General features: G+C 43.9%; 1 protein-coding gene across 1 annotated transcript in view; it reads right to left on the minus strand.

Annotated features, from left to right (window-relative positions):
• LOC115194627 (arrestin red cell) overlaps positions 1–16039 on the minus strand; it is a gene marked incomplete in the record, with an annotated part of 48764 nt that overhangs the window by 25303 nt on the left and 7422 nt on the right.

Here is a 16039-nt window from a genome sequence, read left to right on the forward strand (position 1 = left end):
TGTGGATGTATTTCAAGGCCTACCTTCAAAACTCAGTGCCACTTTCCTTGACATCATGGGAAATCAAAAGAAATCAGCCAAGACCTCAGAAAAAATGTGTAGACATCCATTTCCAACGCCTGAAGGTTACCACGTTCATCTGTACAAACAATAGTACGCAAGTATAAACACCATGGACCACGCAGCCGTTCATACCGCTCAGGAAGGAGACGCCTTCTGTCTCCTAGAGATGAACGTACTTTGGTGCGAAAAGTGCAAATCAATCCCAGAACAACAGCAAGGACCTTGTGAAGATGCTGGAGGAACCAGGTACAAAAGTATATATATCCCAGTTAAAACGAGTCCTATGTCGACATAACCTGAAAGGCCGCTCAGCATGGAAGAAGCCACTGCTCCAAAACTGCCATAAAAATGCGACTACGGTTTGCAACCTGCACATGGGAACAAAGATAATACTTTTTTGGAGAAATGTCCTCTAGTCTGATAAAACAAAAACAGAACTTTTTGGCCATAATGACCATCGTTATGTTTGGAGGAAAAAGGGGGATCCTTGCAAGCCGAAGAACACCATTCCAACCTTTGAAGCACGGGGGTGGCAGCATCATGTTGTGGGGGTGCTTTGCTGCAGGAGGGACTGGTGCACTTCACAAAATAGATGACATCCTGAGGCAGGAAAATTATGTGGATATATTGAAGCAACATCTCAAGACATCAGTCAGGAAGTTAAAGCTTGGTCGCAAATGGGTCTTCCAGATGGACAATGACCCCAAGCATACTTCCAAAGTTGTGGCAAAATGGCTTAAGGACAACAAAGTCAAGGTATTGGAGTGGCCATCCCAAAGGCCTGACCTCAATCCTATAGAAAATTTGTGGGCAGAACTGAAAAAACGTGTGCGAGCAAGGAGGCCTACAAACCTGAATCAGTTACACCAGCTCTGTGAGGAGGAATGGGCCAAAATTCACCCAACTTATTGTGGGAAGCTTGTGGAAGGCTACCAGAAACATTTGACCCAAGTTAAACAATTTAAAGGCAATGCTATCAAATACTAATTGAGTGTATGTAAACTTCTGACCCACTGGGAATGTGATGAAAGAAATAAAATCTGAAATAAATCTTTCTCTCTACTATTATTCTGACATTTCACATTCTTAAAATAAAGTGGTGATCCTAACTGACCTAAAACAGGGAATTTTTACTAGGATTAAATGTCAGGAATTGTGAAAAACTGAGTTTAAATATATTTGGCTAAGGTGTATGTAAACTTCCGACTTCAGCTGTATATACTGTATTCTAGTCCAGGCTCATCCTATATAACTACTGCTGTACACACCTTTTCTATTCATGTACTGTCCATACTGTCTATACACACCATCATCAATATATATTTATATTCCGGACTCTGACATCGCTCTTTCTAATATTTCTATATTTGGTTTATTTTTGGGATTTAAGTGTGTTGTTTTGTATTGTTAGATATTACTGCACTGTCGGAGCAAGGAACATACGCTTTTCATTACACTACTGCTAAACTACTGCTAAATATGTGTACGCGACACACACACACACACACACACATTTTGCATGAGACAAAGCCTCGTGCTTATCTTGACCCCACACAAGTGAGAGAGAGGTAGGGAGAGAAAAAGTGAGAGAGAGAGAGACGGGGAGAGAAAAAGTGAGAGAGAGAGACGGGGAGAGAAAAAGTGAGAGAGAGAGACGGGAGAGAAAAAGTGAGAGAGAGAGACGGGAGAGAAAAAGTGAGAGAGAGAGACGGGAGAGAAAAAGTGAGAGAGTGAAAGTAATAGACCAAATCTCTCTCCTCCTCTCTCTAAGCACATTTATAAAACTACAATAACCACAATGCACGGCAACCATAGGCCAGTTAAAGGGATTAGAGCAGTGGAAAGAGGGAGAAGGGGGAGAGGATAAATACAAAAGGGGGTAGAAAGCAAGAAGGAGAAAGAAGACAAAGCAGAAAGACAAGCTAGACTAGTGTATTACATAGACCAGAAAGATAAGCTAGACTAGAGTGTATTAGATAGACCAGAAAGATAAGCTAGACTAGAGTGTATTAGATAGACTAGAAAGACAAGCTAGACTAGAGTGTATTACATAGACCAGAAAGATAAGCTAGACTAGAGTGTATTAGATAGACTAGAAAGACAAGCTAGACTAGTGTATTACATAGACCAGAAAGATAAGCTAGACTAGTGTATTACATAGACCAGAAAGATAAGCTAGACTAGTGTATTAGATAGACCAGAAAGACAAGCTAGACTAGAGTGTATTAGATAGACCAGAAAGACAAGCTAGACTAGAGTGTATTAGATAGACCAGAAAGACAAGCTAGACTAGAGTGTATTAGATAGACCAGAAAGACAAGCTAGACTAGAGTGTATTAGATAGACCAGAAAGACAAGCTAGACTAGAGTGTATTAGATAGACCAGAAAGACAAGCTAGACTAGAGTGTATTAGATAGACCAGAAAGACAAGCTAGACTAGAGTGTATTAGATAGACCAGAAAGACAAGCTAGACTAGAGTGTATTAGATAGACCAGAAAGACAAGCTAGACTAGAGTGTATTAGATAGACCAGAAAGACAAGCTAGACTAGAGTGTATTAGATAGACCAGAAAGACAAGCTAGACTAGAGTGTATTAGATAGACCTTACTGCATAATGATATGACCATGGCCAACATAATACAACACAACTCATACTCAACTACCGCAGCGGAAATACAGTGCCTTCGGAAAGTATTCAGACCCCTTAACCTTTCCCAGCTTTTGTTACGCTACAGCCTTATTCTAAAATGGATTACATAAAAGAATGTCCTCAATCTACACATACTACCCCATAATGACAAAGTAAAAACAGGTTTTTAGAAATGTTTGTAAATGTATTACCAAAGCACCCCAGAAATACCTTATTTATATAAGTATTCAGACCCTTTGCTATGAGACTCAAAATTGAGCTCAGTTGCATCCTGTTTCCATTGATCATCCTTGAGATGTTTCTACAACTTGATTGGAGTCCACCTGTGGTAAATTCAATTGATTGGACATGATGTGGAAAGTCACATACCTGTCTATATAAGGTTCCACAGTTGACAGTACATGTCAGAGCAAAAACCAAGCCATGAGGTCGAAGGAATTGTCCGTAGAGCTCCGATACAGGATTGTGTCGAGGCACAGATCTGGGGAAGGGTGCCCAAAAAATGTCTGCAGCATTGAAGGTCCCCAAGAATACAGTGGCCTCCATCATTCTTAAATGGAAGAAGTTTGGAACCACCAAGACTCTTCCTAGAGCTGGTAGCCCAGCAAAACTGAACAATCGGGGGAGAAGGGCCTTGGTCAGGGAGGTCACTCTGATAGAGCTCTAGAGTTCCTCTGTGGAGATGGGAGAACCTTCCAGAAGGACAACCATCTCTGCAGCACTCCACCAATCAGGCCTTTATGGTAGAGTGGCCAGATGCAAGCCACTCCTCAGTAAAAGGCACATGACAACCAGTTTGGAGTTTGCCAAAAGGCACATAAAGACTCAGACCATGAAAAACAAGATTTTCTGGTCTGATGAAACCAAGATTGAACTCAGTGGCCTGAATGCCAAGTGTCACGTATGGAGGAAACCTGGCACCATCCCTACGGTGAAGCATGGTGGTGGCAGCATCATGCTGTAGGGATGTTTTTCAGCAGCAGGGACTGGGAGACTAGTCAGGATCGAGGCAAAGATGAACGAAGCAAAGTACAGAGAGATCCTTGATGAAAACCTGCTCCAGAGCGCTCAGGACCTCAGACTGGGGTGAAAGTTCACCTTCCAACAAGACAATGACCCTCAGCACACAGCCAAGACAACGCAGGAGTGGCTTCGGGACAAGTCTCTGAATGTCCTTGAGTGGCCTAGCCAGAGCTCAGACTTGAACCCGATCGAAAATATCTGGAGAGACTTGAAAATAGCTGTGCAGCTCCCCATCAAACCTGACAGAGCTTTAGAGGATCTGCAGAGAGGAATGGGAGAAACTCCCCAAATACAGGTGTGCCAACCTTGTAGCGTCATACCTAAGAAGAGTCAAGGCTGTAATCACTGCCAAAGGTGCTTCAACAAAGTACTGAGTAAAGGGTCTGAATACTTATGTAAATGTGATATTTCAGTTTTTTATTTATAATACATTTCCTAAAATTTCTAAAAACCTGGTTTTGCTTTGTCATTGTGGGGTATTGTGTGTAGATTGATGAGGGAAAAAAACTATTTAATCAATTTTAAAATAAGGCTGTAACGTAACAAAATGTGGAGAAAGTCAAGGGGTCTGAATACTTTCGGAATACAGAGTATACACTTGTTCCATGGTAGGTAGAAGTCACCCCAAACCAATGATACAGGGTGTGATGTTTGTTATGACTGGAGTACTGACAATTCATCTTATAAGTCTTATGACAAGGCTTATAAATTGTTACGTCTCTGATACACTCACAGCTATCTGTTCTCATCTAAGATTCTTCATATCAGTAGTTATTTCTAGGAACTGCCTGCCTGCCTGCCAGCCTGATGCCTGCCTGCTGCCAGCCTGCTTGCTGCCTGCCTTCTGCTGCCTGCCTGCTGCCTGCCTGCTTGCTGCCTGCCTGCTTGCTGCCTGCCTTCTGCTGCCTGCCTGCTGCCTGCCTGCTGCCTACCTGCTCCCTGCTGCCTACCTGCTGCCTGCCTGCTGCCTGCCTTCCTGCCAACCTGCTGCCTGCCTGCCTGCTGCCTGCCTGCCAGACTGCTTGCTGCCTGCCTGCCTGCCTGCTGCCTGCCTGCTGCCTGCCTGCCTGCTGCCTGCCTGCTGCCTGCCTGCTGCCTGCCTGCCTGCCTGCCTGCTGCCTGCCAGCTGCCTGCCTGCTTGCTGCCTGCCTGCTGCCTGCCAGCCTGCTGCCTGCTTGCAAGTCTATTTCTTTCTGTTTCATGACAACCAGGCTATGAACCCCATCAGTCACTTTTAGTCAACACACACACATTGATAACAACACACAATGGTTTTACTGTTCTAAAATTCCGTCCCTACACATTGATGTCACCAGAGAGCAAACACACACAGGGGCGCAGCGCCAATAAAATAAATACACACACACACACACACACACACACACACACAGACAAACAAACAGACAGAGAGAGAGAGAAACGAGAGACGGGGAAACAGACACACACACACTTGATACTAGTGCGTCAATATCGGAGCTGCATGATTTGAATAGGGCGAGACTAGCTACCTGGGTTAAACTCTCTCTCTCTCTGTCTGTCTGTCTGTCTGTCTGTCTGTCTGTCTGTCTGTCTGTGTGTGTGTCTGTGTGTCTGTCTGTCTGTCTGTCTGTCTGTCTGTCTGTCTGTCTGTCTGTCTGTCTGTCTGTCTGTCTGTCTGTCTGTCTGTCTGTCTGTCTGTCTGTCTGTCTGTCTGTCTGTCTGTCTGTCTGTCTGTGTGTGTGTGTGTGTGTGTGTGTGTGTGTGGAAGACCAGAGTCTCTGGTACTGATCACCTGTCAGAACACCTAGGGAGAGGAGGAGAAACAGAGTCCCCGTCCTTCCGGGACTCTTCCTCTCCACTCCTCTCAGCCAACACCAGGGGCCGAATGTATCAAGCTTCTCAGAGTAGGAGTTGTGATCTAGGATCAGTAGTCCATTTTAATAAACTGATCCTAAATCAGCAGTCCTTCTCAGAGACACTTGATACATACGGCCCCAGCTGTACCTCCCCTTCAGCTTCCCTGGGAGCTGTACCTCCCCTTCAGCTTCCCTGGGAGCTGTACCTCCCCTTCAGCTTCCCTGGGAGCTGTACCTCCCCTTCAGCTTCCCTGGGAGCTGTACCTCCCCTTCAGCTTCCCTGGGAGCTGTACCTCCCCTTCAGCTTCCCTGGGAGCTGTACCTCCCCTTCAGCTTCCCTGGGAGCTGTAATTGAGAATTCAATGTCTATCTTTGGCTCTCACTCTCTCCCTTCATTTATTCTTCTCTGTCTCCCTCCATCTGTCTCCCTCTGTCTCCCTCCATCATTTGGAACATAACCACTGGCCCTGAGGGGGGCCAGACAAACAAGAGACAGCTGGGGGGAGAGAAAAATAAAGGAGTGATGAAGAGTAGGAGAGACAGACAGAGAGAGAGAGAACGATGGGGAGGTAAGCAGAGGTGACACTAGAGGGAAGCTGGACACAGCCAACACCTGTGGTCCCTGCAATCATCAATCATTCAAGGACAAGAAACACATTAATCCTAATAAATGCACAACTGATAGGAAAGGTGTGTGTGTGTGTGTGTGTGTGTGTGTGTGTGTGTGTGTGTGTGTGTGTGTGTGTGTGTGTGTGTGTGTGTGTGTGTGTGTGTGATAGAGGCTAGCACAGTTAATCAATTAAAGAGGTACTAAGCTCTTCTGTTAATCCATTCACAGGTAGAGGACAGATCAGGTAGAGGACAGGAATGGACAGATCAGGTAGAGGACAGATCAGGTAGAGGACAGGAATGGACAGATCATGTAGAGGACAGATCAGGTAGAGGACAGATCAGGTAGAGGACAGATCAGGTAGAGGACAGGAATGGACAGATCAGGTAGAGGACAGATCAGGTAGAGGACAGGAATGGACAGATCAGGTAGAGGACAGGAATGGACAGATCAGGTAGAGGACAGATCAGGTAGAGGACAGGAATGGACAGATCAGGTAGAGGACAGATCAGGTAGAGGACAGGAATGGACAGATCAGGTAGAGGACATATCAGGTAGAGGACAGGAATGGACAGATCAGGTAGAGGACAGGAATGGACAGATCAGGTAGAGGACAGATCAGGTAGAGGACAGGAATGGACAGATCAGGTAGAGGACATATCAGGTAGAGGACAGGAATGGACAGATCAGGTAGAGGACAGGAATGGACAGATCAGGTAGAGGACAGATCAGGTAGAGGACAGGAATGGACAGATCAGGTAGAGGACATATCAGGTAGAGGACAGGAATGGACAGATCAGGTAGAGGACAGGAATGGACAGATCAGGTAGAAGACAGGAATGGACAGATCTGGTAGAAGACAGGAATGGACAGATCAGGTAGAAGACAGGAATGGACAGATCAGGTAGAAGACAGGAATGGACAGATCAGGTAGAAGACAGGAATGGACAGATCAGGTAGAAGACAGGGATGGAGAGATCAGGTAGAGGGCAGGAATGGACAGATCAGGTAGAGGACAGGAATGGACAGATCAGGTAGAGGACAGGAATGGACAGATCAGGTAGAGGACAGGACTGGACAGATCAGGTAGAAGACAGGGATGGACAGATCAGGTAGAAGACAGGGATGGAGAGATCAGGTAGAGGGCAGGAATGGACAGATCAGGTAGAGGACAGGAATGGACAGATCAGGTAGAGGACAGGAATGGACAGATCAGGTAGAGGACAGGACTGGACAGATCAGGTAGAAGACAGGGATGGACAGATCAGGACAGTATGTGAATGAGATGAAAATAAAATCCAGGCCATCTACCTAAAAGGAGAGGAGAATGTACTACGCATAGACGCCATGGGAACACACACTAACACACACACACTAACACACACACACTAACACACACACACTAACACACACACACTAACACACACACACTAACACACACAGTATATGTAGAGATATGATGTCCACACACACACACTAACACACACAGTATATGTACATTTACATTTACATTTACGTCATTTAGCAGACGCTCTTATCCAGAGCGACTTACAAATTGGTGCATTCACCTTATGATATCCAGTGGAACAACCACTTTACAATAGTACATCTATATCTTTTAGGGGGGGGGGGGTTAGAGGGATTACTTTATCCTATCCCAGGTATTCCTTAAAGAGGTGGGGTTTCAGGTGTCTCCGGAAGGTGGTGATTGACTCCGCTGTCCTGGCGTCGTGAGGGAGCTTGTTCCACCATTGGGGTGCCAGAGCAGCGAACAGTTTTGACTGGGCTGAGCGGGAACTGTGCTTCCTCAGAGGTAGGGAGGCGAGCAGGCCAGAGGTGGATGAGCGCATTGCCCTCGTTTGGGTGTTGGGCCTGATCAGAGCCTGAAGGTACGGAGGTGCCGTTCCCCTCACAGCTCCGTAGGCAAGCACCATGGTCTTGTAGCGGATGCGAGCTTCAACTGGAAGCCAGTGGAGAGAGCGGAGGAGCGGGGTGACGTGAGAGAACTTGGGAAGGTTGAACACCAGACGGGCTGCGGCGTTCTGGATGAGTTGTAGGGGTTTGATGGCACAGGCAGGGAGCCCCGCCAACAGCGAGTTGCAGTAATCCAGACGGGAGATGACAAGTGCCTGGATTAGGACCTGCGCCGCTTCCTGTGTGAGGCAGGGTCGAATGTTGTAGAGCATGAACCTACAGGATCGGGTCACCGCCTTGATGTTAGCGGAATGTAAAGATATGATGCCCACACACACACTAACACACACACACACTAACACACACACTAACACACACACACACACACTAACACACACACTAACACACACAGTATATGTAGAGATATGATGCACACACACACACACACTAACACACACAGTATATGTAGAGATATGATGCACACACACACTAACACACACAGTATATGTAGAGATATGATGCACACACACACACTAACACACACAGTATATGTAGAGATATGATGCCCACACACACACACTAACACACACAGTATATGTAGAGATATGATGCCCACACACACACACTAACACACACAGTATATGTAGAGATATGATGCACACACACACACACTAACACACACAGTATATGTAGAGATATGATGCCCACACACACACACTAACACACACACTAACACACACACACACTAACACACACACTAACACACACAGTATATGTAGAGATATGATGCACACACACACACACTAACACACACAGTATATGTAGAGATATGATGCACACACACACACACTAACACACACAGTATATGTAGAGATATGATGCACACACACACACTAACACACACAGTATATGTAGAGATATGATGCCCACACACACACACTAACACACACAGTATATGTAGAGATATGATGCACACACACACACACTTACACACACAGTATATGTAGAGATATGATGCACACACACACACTAACACACACAGTATATGTAGAGATATGATGCACACACACACACTAACACACACACACTAACACACACAGTATATGTAGAGATATGATGTCCACACACACACTAACACACACAGTATATGTGTGGGCATCATAAAAAATTAACAATAAACATTACACTCACAAAAGTTCCAAAAGAATAAAGACATTTCAAATATCACATTATGTCTATATACAGTGTTGTAACTATGTGCAAATAGTTAAAGTACGAAAGGGAAAATAAATAAACATAAATATGTTCTTCACTGGTTGCCCTTTTCTTGTAGCAACAGGTCACACATCTTGCTGCTGTGATGGCACACTGTGGTATTTCACCCAGTAGATATGGGAGTTTATCAACATTTTATTTTGGGGGGAATTCTTTGTGGATCTGTGTAATCTGAGGGAAATATGTGTCTCTAATATGGTCATACATTTGGCAGGAGGTTAGGAAGTGCAGCTCAGTTTCCACCTCATTTTGTGGACCGTGTGCACATAGCCTGTCTTCTCTTGAGAACCAGGTCTGTCTACGGCGACCTTTCTCAATAGCAAGGATATGCTCACTGAGTCTACATAGTCAAAGCTTTCCTTAAGTTTGGGTCAGTCACAGTGGTCAGGTATTCTGCCACTGTGTTCTCTCTGTTTAGGGCCAAATAGCATTCTAGTTAATGTGTCAAGTAATTATCTTTTTGTTTTCTCATGATTTGGTTGGGTCTAATTGTGTTGCTGTCCTGGGGCTCTGTGTGGTCTGTTTGTGTTTGTGAACAGAGACCCAGGACCAGCTTGCTTAGGGGACTCTTCTCCAGGTTCATCTCTGTAGGTGATGGCTTTGTTATCGAAGGTTTGGGAATCGCTTCCTTTTATGTGGTTGTAGAATTTAACGACACTTTTCTGGATTTTGATAATTAGTGGGTATCGGCCTAATTCTGCTCTGCATGCATTATTTGGTGTTTTACGTTGTACACAGAGGATATTTTTGCAGAATTCTGCATGCAGAATCTCAATTTGGTGTTTGTCTCATTTTGTGAATTCTTGGTTGGTGAGCGGACCACAGACCTCACAACCATAAAGGGCAATGGGTTCTATAACTGATTCAAGTATTTTTAGCCAGATCCTAATTGGGATGTTGAATTTTATGTTCCTTTTGATGGCATAGAAGGCCCTTCTTGCCTTGTCTCTCAGCTCGTTCACATCTTTGTGGAAGTTACCTGTGGCGCTGATGTTTGGGTCGAGGTACCTCCCAAATTAGTTATAAACGAGGTACCTCCCAAATTAGTTATAAATTAGTTATAAATTAGTTATAAATTAGTTATAAATTAGTTATAAATTAGTTATAAATGGGGGTTTTCATTTAAAAAAAGATACATCATAAAAAATTCTCACGTCCCAAATACAATTTCCCAAGAAGGAAGTTACCTTCCCTAAATAACGCAAAATCTGCATTTGGAATGGAACTGCAGGAGGAGAGAGAATGCAGGAGACAGTCAACTAATAAAGCAGGCAGCGGACCACTTTGTGGTGCTGAAAGGTAAAGCTGCAAATATATATATAATATAGCACAATCAATAGGATGTGAACAGAGCCTGGTGCTGAAAATATAGCAGCACAATCAATAGGATGTGAACAGCACCTGGTGCTGAAAATATAGCTTGTGTTGCAAGTGGCGCACAGCAACAGATGGAGAAAACCTACACCAGTCGAGTAATTCATTTCATCAATAATCTTCATTTTAATTTGACTTTACAAACAATGAGGGCTTAATTTGAGTATATTTCATCTGAGCCTAGGCCTATATAAAATAACTTAACTGGCTGAGGTAGGCTATGAGGCTTAACAGCATCTTATAAAGAAAAAAAAAGATGGCCTAATCGAAGTGAGATTTGTTTTATTAGGCAACTGGACAAAAATGTAACAAGATAATAATGTAAAGAAAAAAAGGCGATGTCTGTGTCTGAATGTATGTATGAGGATCCCTGGATAGCCTGCTACTGTCAGACCTAAACATCCCTGGCTCCTGAAACGGCTGAACAAACAGAGCATACTGTCAGACCTAAACATCCCTGGATAGCCTGCTACTGTCAGACCTAAACATCCCTGGATAGCCTGCTCCTGAAACGGCTGAACAAACAGAGCATACTGTCAGACCTAAACATCCCTGGATAGCCTGCTCCTGAAACGGCTGAACAAACAGAGCATACTGTCAGACCTAAACATTCCTGGATAGCCTGCTCCTGAAACGGCTGAACAAACAGAGCATACTGTCAGACCTAAACATCCCTGGATAGCCTGCTCCTGAAACGGCTGAACAAACAGAACATACTGTCAGACCTAAACATCCCTGGATAGCCTGCTCCTGAAACGGCTGAACAAACAGAGCATACTGTCAGACCTAAACATCCCTGGATAGCCTGCTCCTGAAACGGCTGAACAAACAGAGCATACTGTCAGACCTAAACATCCCTGGATAGCCTGCTCCTGAAACGGCTGAACAAACAGAGCATACTGTCAGACCTAAACATCCCTGGATAGCCTGCTCCTGAAACGGCTGAACAAACAGAGCATACTGTCAGACCTAAATATCCCTGGATAGCCTGCTCCTGAAACGGCTGAACAAACAGAGCATACTGTCAGACCTAAATATCCCTGGATAGCCTGCTCCTGAAACGGCTGAACAAACAGAGCATACTGTCAGACCTAAACATCCCTGGATAACCTCTCACAATAATATTAGTATTTACTAAATACTGTCAGACCTAAACATCCCTGGATAACCTCTCACAATAATATTAGTATTTACTAAATACTGTCAGACCTAAACATCCCTGGATAACCTCACAATAATATTAGTATTTACTAAATACTGTCAGACCTAAATATCCCTGGATAACCTCTCACAATAATATTAGTATTTACTAAATACTGTCAGACCTAAACATCCCTGGATAACCTCTCACAATAATATTAGAATTTACTAAATACTGTCAGACCTAAATATCCCTGGATAACCTCTCACAATAATATTAGTATTTACTAAATACTGTCAGACCTAAATATCCCTGGATAACCTCACAATAATATTAGTATTTACTAAATACTGTCAGACCTAAATATCCCTGGATAACCTCTCACAATAATATTAGTATTTACTAAATACTGTCAGACCTAAACATCCCTGGATAACCTCTCACAATAATATTAGTATTTACTAAATACTGTCAGACCTAAATATCCCTGGATAACCTCACAATAATATTAGTATTTACTAAATACTGTCAGACCTAAATATCCCTGGATAACCTCTCACAATAATATTAGTATTTACTAAATACTGTCAGACCTAAACATCCCTGGATAACCTCTCACAATAATATTAGTATTTACTAAATACTGTCAGACCTAAATATCCCTGGATAACCTCACAATAATATTAGTATTTACTAAATACTGTCAGACCTAAATATCCCTGGATAACCTCTCACAATAATATTAGTATTTACTAAATACTGTCAGACCTAAATATCCCTGGATAACCTCACAATAATATTAGTATTTACTAAATACTGTCAGACCTAAATATCCCTGGATAACCTCACAATAATATTAGAATTTACTAAATACTGTCAGACCTAAATATCCCTGGATAACCTCTCACAATAATATTAGTATTTACTAAATACTGTCAGACCTAAATATCCCTGGATAACCTCTCACAATAATATTAGTATTTACTAAATACTGTCATATAGGCCACTAAGTTACTTAATGAGAAAAGTTGCATTTCCCCCTCAGACACAACCTTGTGGATGTCTGGTGAGATGAATGGGATTTTGATGGGCAGGCAGTCCTTGATTGACTTATGTGAAAACCGTTTTCTGTCCGGAGTCTTGTAGGGGCGGCAGGTAGCCTAGTGGTCAGAGCTTTGGGCCAGTAACTGAAAGGTTACTGGATTGAATCCCTGAGCTGACAAGGTAAAAATCTGTCGTTCTGCCCCTGAACAAGGCAGTTAACCCACTGTTCCTAGGCTGTTATTGTAAATAAGAGTTTGTTCTTAACTGACCTGCCTGGTTAAAAAATTGATTGTGTTCTTAGAGGAAAATGAGGACTCGCAGGTGTAAGTTGATCCAAACATTGTTAGCACATAAAATGGAAGTTTCTTTATTGTGCTGTATTCCTCTGAGCTGCCACCCAAAACGCACACAAGGACTCAGAACTCCTGTGCACATTCCTGATTTAGCTCGATGTCTGGAATTCATTCAGCTCAGTTTGAATTGCGGTCTCATCCAGCGAGGGTATAGTTTTCTTAGCAAGGGAGGAGTATTCTCCACCAGGGTGGACTGTGAGAGGATCACTACAAACACAATGATATCCTTGGGCATGCTGTAGTCTTCAAATCTGGTGGAGAAGTTGTCCCTCAGCTGCTTGATGATATCTTCCATCACCTCTGTGACAATGCTGTGGCCTGGTCCCTCTGCCTGTGGGTTCTTCAGTGTTCTGTAGTGCAGCAGACAGATCACATGTCCAAATAGAACAACTCAAGCCTCCTAGTAAAGGCCTCCACTTTTCCCACCGTGTCCACCACTGTTTCCCCTCTTCCTTGTAACTGCAGATTCAGCTCGTTTAAGTGGCAGAATGTGTCGGCCCAAAAAGCTGTTTGTGTATCTTGCGGTTAGGGCCTCTGGCTGGGGCTTGAAGGCCACTTTGAAAGTTCCATGCTTAGATTCATAATGACGTCTGAGATTGAATTCTTTGCAAACAGCTACATCTTTATTGCAAATAAGACACACAGGCTTGGCAGTGGAGAAAGATGGTAAGTGAACGTATATGCTGTCATTCTTCCCTGAAACTTCCATTTTCATTATCCACCTTTCTTCTGATACTTTCTGAGAGTGACATTTTCTCTCGCTGTCAAGTTAATTGTTCTGAAGGAATGTTGACATTAACAACAGTAGTGTAGCCTGCAGTAGGCTACGTAGACCTGTTTTCCCCCACCAATCAACGCACAGAGAAATAGACATAAATAATTATTGAATAGAATTGGGGATTTTATGAGCATAATCAGATCAAAATGATTATCTTATTGTCACTGAATGTATTATGTACTAATCAGATGTGTTAAACATGTTACATTTGTAGTGTAGGCCTATTAATTGTGATAATATTATATGCTAATTATGTTCTGGCCCGTTGACTATTAGCTCAGAAACAATGTGGCCCGAAGCCAAACCTAGTTAACAAACCCTGATCTAGGTGCTGCTGTAGGCCCTCCTTGGTCTCTCTCTTTCTCTTTCGTTTCTCACCTCTCTCTCTCTCTCTCTCTCTCTCTCTCATTTCATTTAGTTCCCCCTCTCTCTCTCTCGTTCCATTTAGTTCCTCCTCTCTCTCCATCTCATTCCATTTAGTTCCCCCTCTCTCTCTCTCTCATTCCATTTAGTTCCCCCTCTCTCTCTCTCTCGTTCCATTTAGTTCCCCCTCTCTCTCTCTCTCTCTCTCTCTCTCTCTCTCTCTCGTTTCATTTAGTTCCCCCTCTCTCTCTCTCGTTCCATTTAGTTCCCCCTCTCTCTCTCTCTCATTCCATTTAGTTCCCCCTCTCTCTCTCTCTCGTTCCATTTAGTTCCCCCTCTCTCTCTCTCGTTCCATTTAGTTCCCCCCCCTCTCTCTCTCTCGTTCCATTTAGTTCGCCCCCCTCTCTCTCTCTCTCGTTCCATTTAGTTTCCCCTCTCTCTCTCCTTCCATTTAGTTCCCCCCCTCTCTCTCTCTCTCGTTCCATTTAGTTTCCCCTCTCTCTCCATCTCATTCCATTTAGTTCCCCCTCTCTCTCTCTCCTTCCATTTAGTTCCCCCCCCTCTCTCTCTCTCTCGTTCCATTTAGTTTCCCCTCTCTCTCCATCTCATTCCATTTAGTTCCCCCTCTCTCTCTCTCGTTCCATTTAGTTCCCCCTCTCTCTCTCGTTCCATTTAGTTCCCCCTCTCTCTCTCTCTCTCTCTCTCTTGTTCCATTTAGTTATCTCTCTCTCTCCATCTCATTCCATTTAGTTCCCCCTCTCTCTCTCCTTCCATTTAGTTCCCCCCCTCTCTCTCTCTCTCGTTCCATTTAGTTCCCTCTCTCTCTCCATCTCATTCCATTTAGTTCCCCCTCTCTCTCTCTCGTTTCATTTAGTTCCCCCTCTCTCTCTCTCATTCCATTTAGTTCCTCCTCTCTCTCTCTCTTGTTCCATTTAGTTCCCCCTCTCTCTCTCTCGTTCCATTTAGTTCCCCCCCCTCTCTCTCTCTCTCGTTCCATTTAGTTCCCCCTCTCTCTCTCTCGTTCCATTTAGTTCCCCCCCCCTCTCTCTCTCTCGTTCCATTTAGTTTCCCCTCTCTCTCCATCTCATTCCATTTAGTTCCCCCTCTCTCTCTCTCGTTCCATTTGGTTCCCCCTCTCTCTCTCGTTCCATTTAGTTCCCCCTCTCTCTCTCTCTCTCTCTCTCTCTCTCTCTCTCTCTCTCTTGTTCCATTTAGTTATCTCTCTCTCTAACCCCAAGGCTTCCTATCGCCCAATACAGCTCATAGGCACTGACACTTGCACTGACACTTGATAGTTCACTCCAAAAAGGGTTTTCTGACCTGTTGAAATGCATCGACGTCCTACGTCAACTGAACTAAGAACCTGAGGCCTTCGAGTCTAACCATGTGTGAACCTGTGTTAAATCTCCTTTGTTAGTCCCTCATTAACCAAGTTGAACAGGTGAGGAGAGAAGGGGAGCGAATGGAGAGATCTAGGGAAACAACAAAACGAGGGCAGAGCGAGAGTCAAAAACTCTGTGAGTGTGTGTGTGTTGTCAGCATATCTAACCACAGTAAAAGGACAACTGGATTGCAGGTGGTTACACCGTGTTCTACTGTACATCACACCCACTC

The sequence above is a fragment of the Salmo trutta genome, chromosome 5 (genome assembly GCF_901001165.1).
Source record: "Salmo trutta chromosome 5, fSalTru1.1, whole genome shotgun sequence".
In the NCBI taxonomy this organism is placed as follows: domain Eukaryota; kingdom Metazoa; phylum Chordata; class Actinopteri; order Salmoniformes; family Salmonidae; genus Salmo; species Salmo trutta.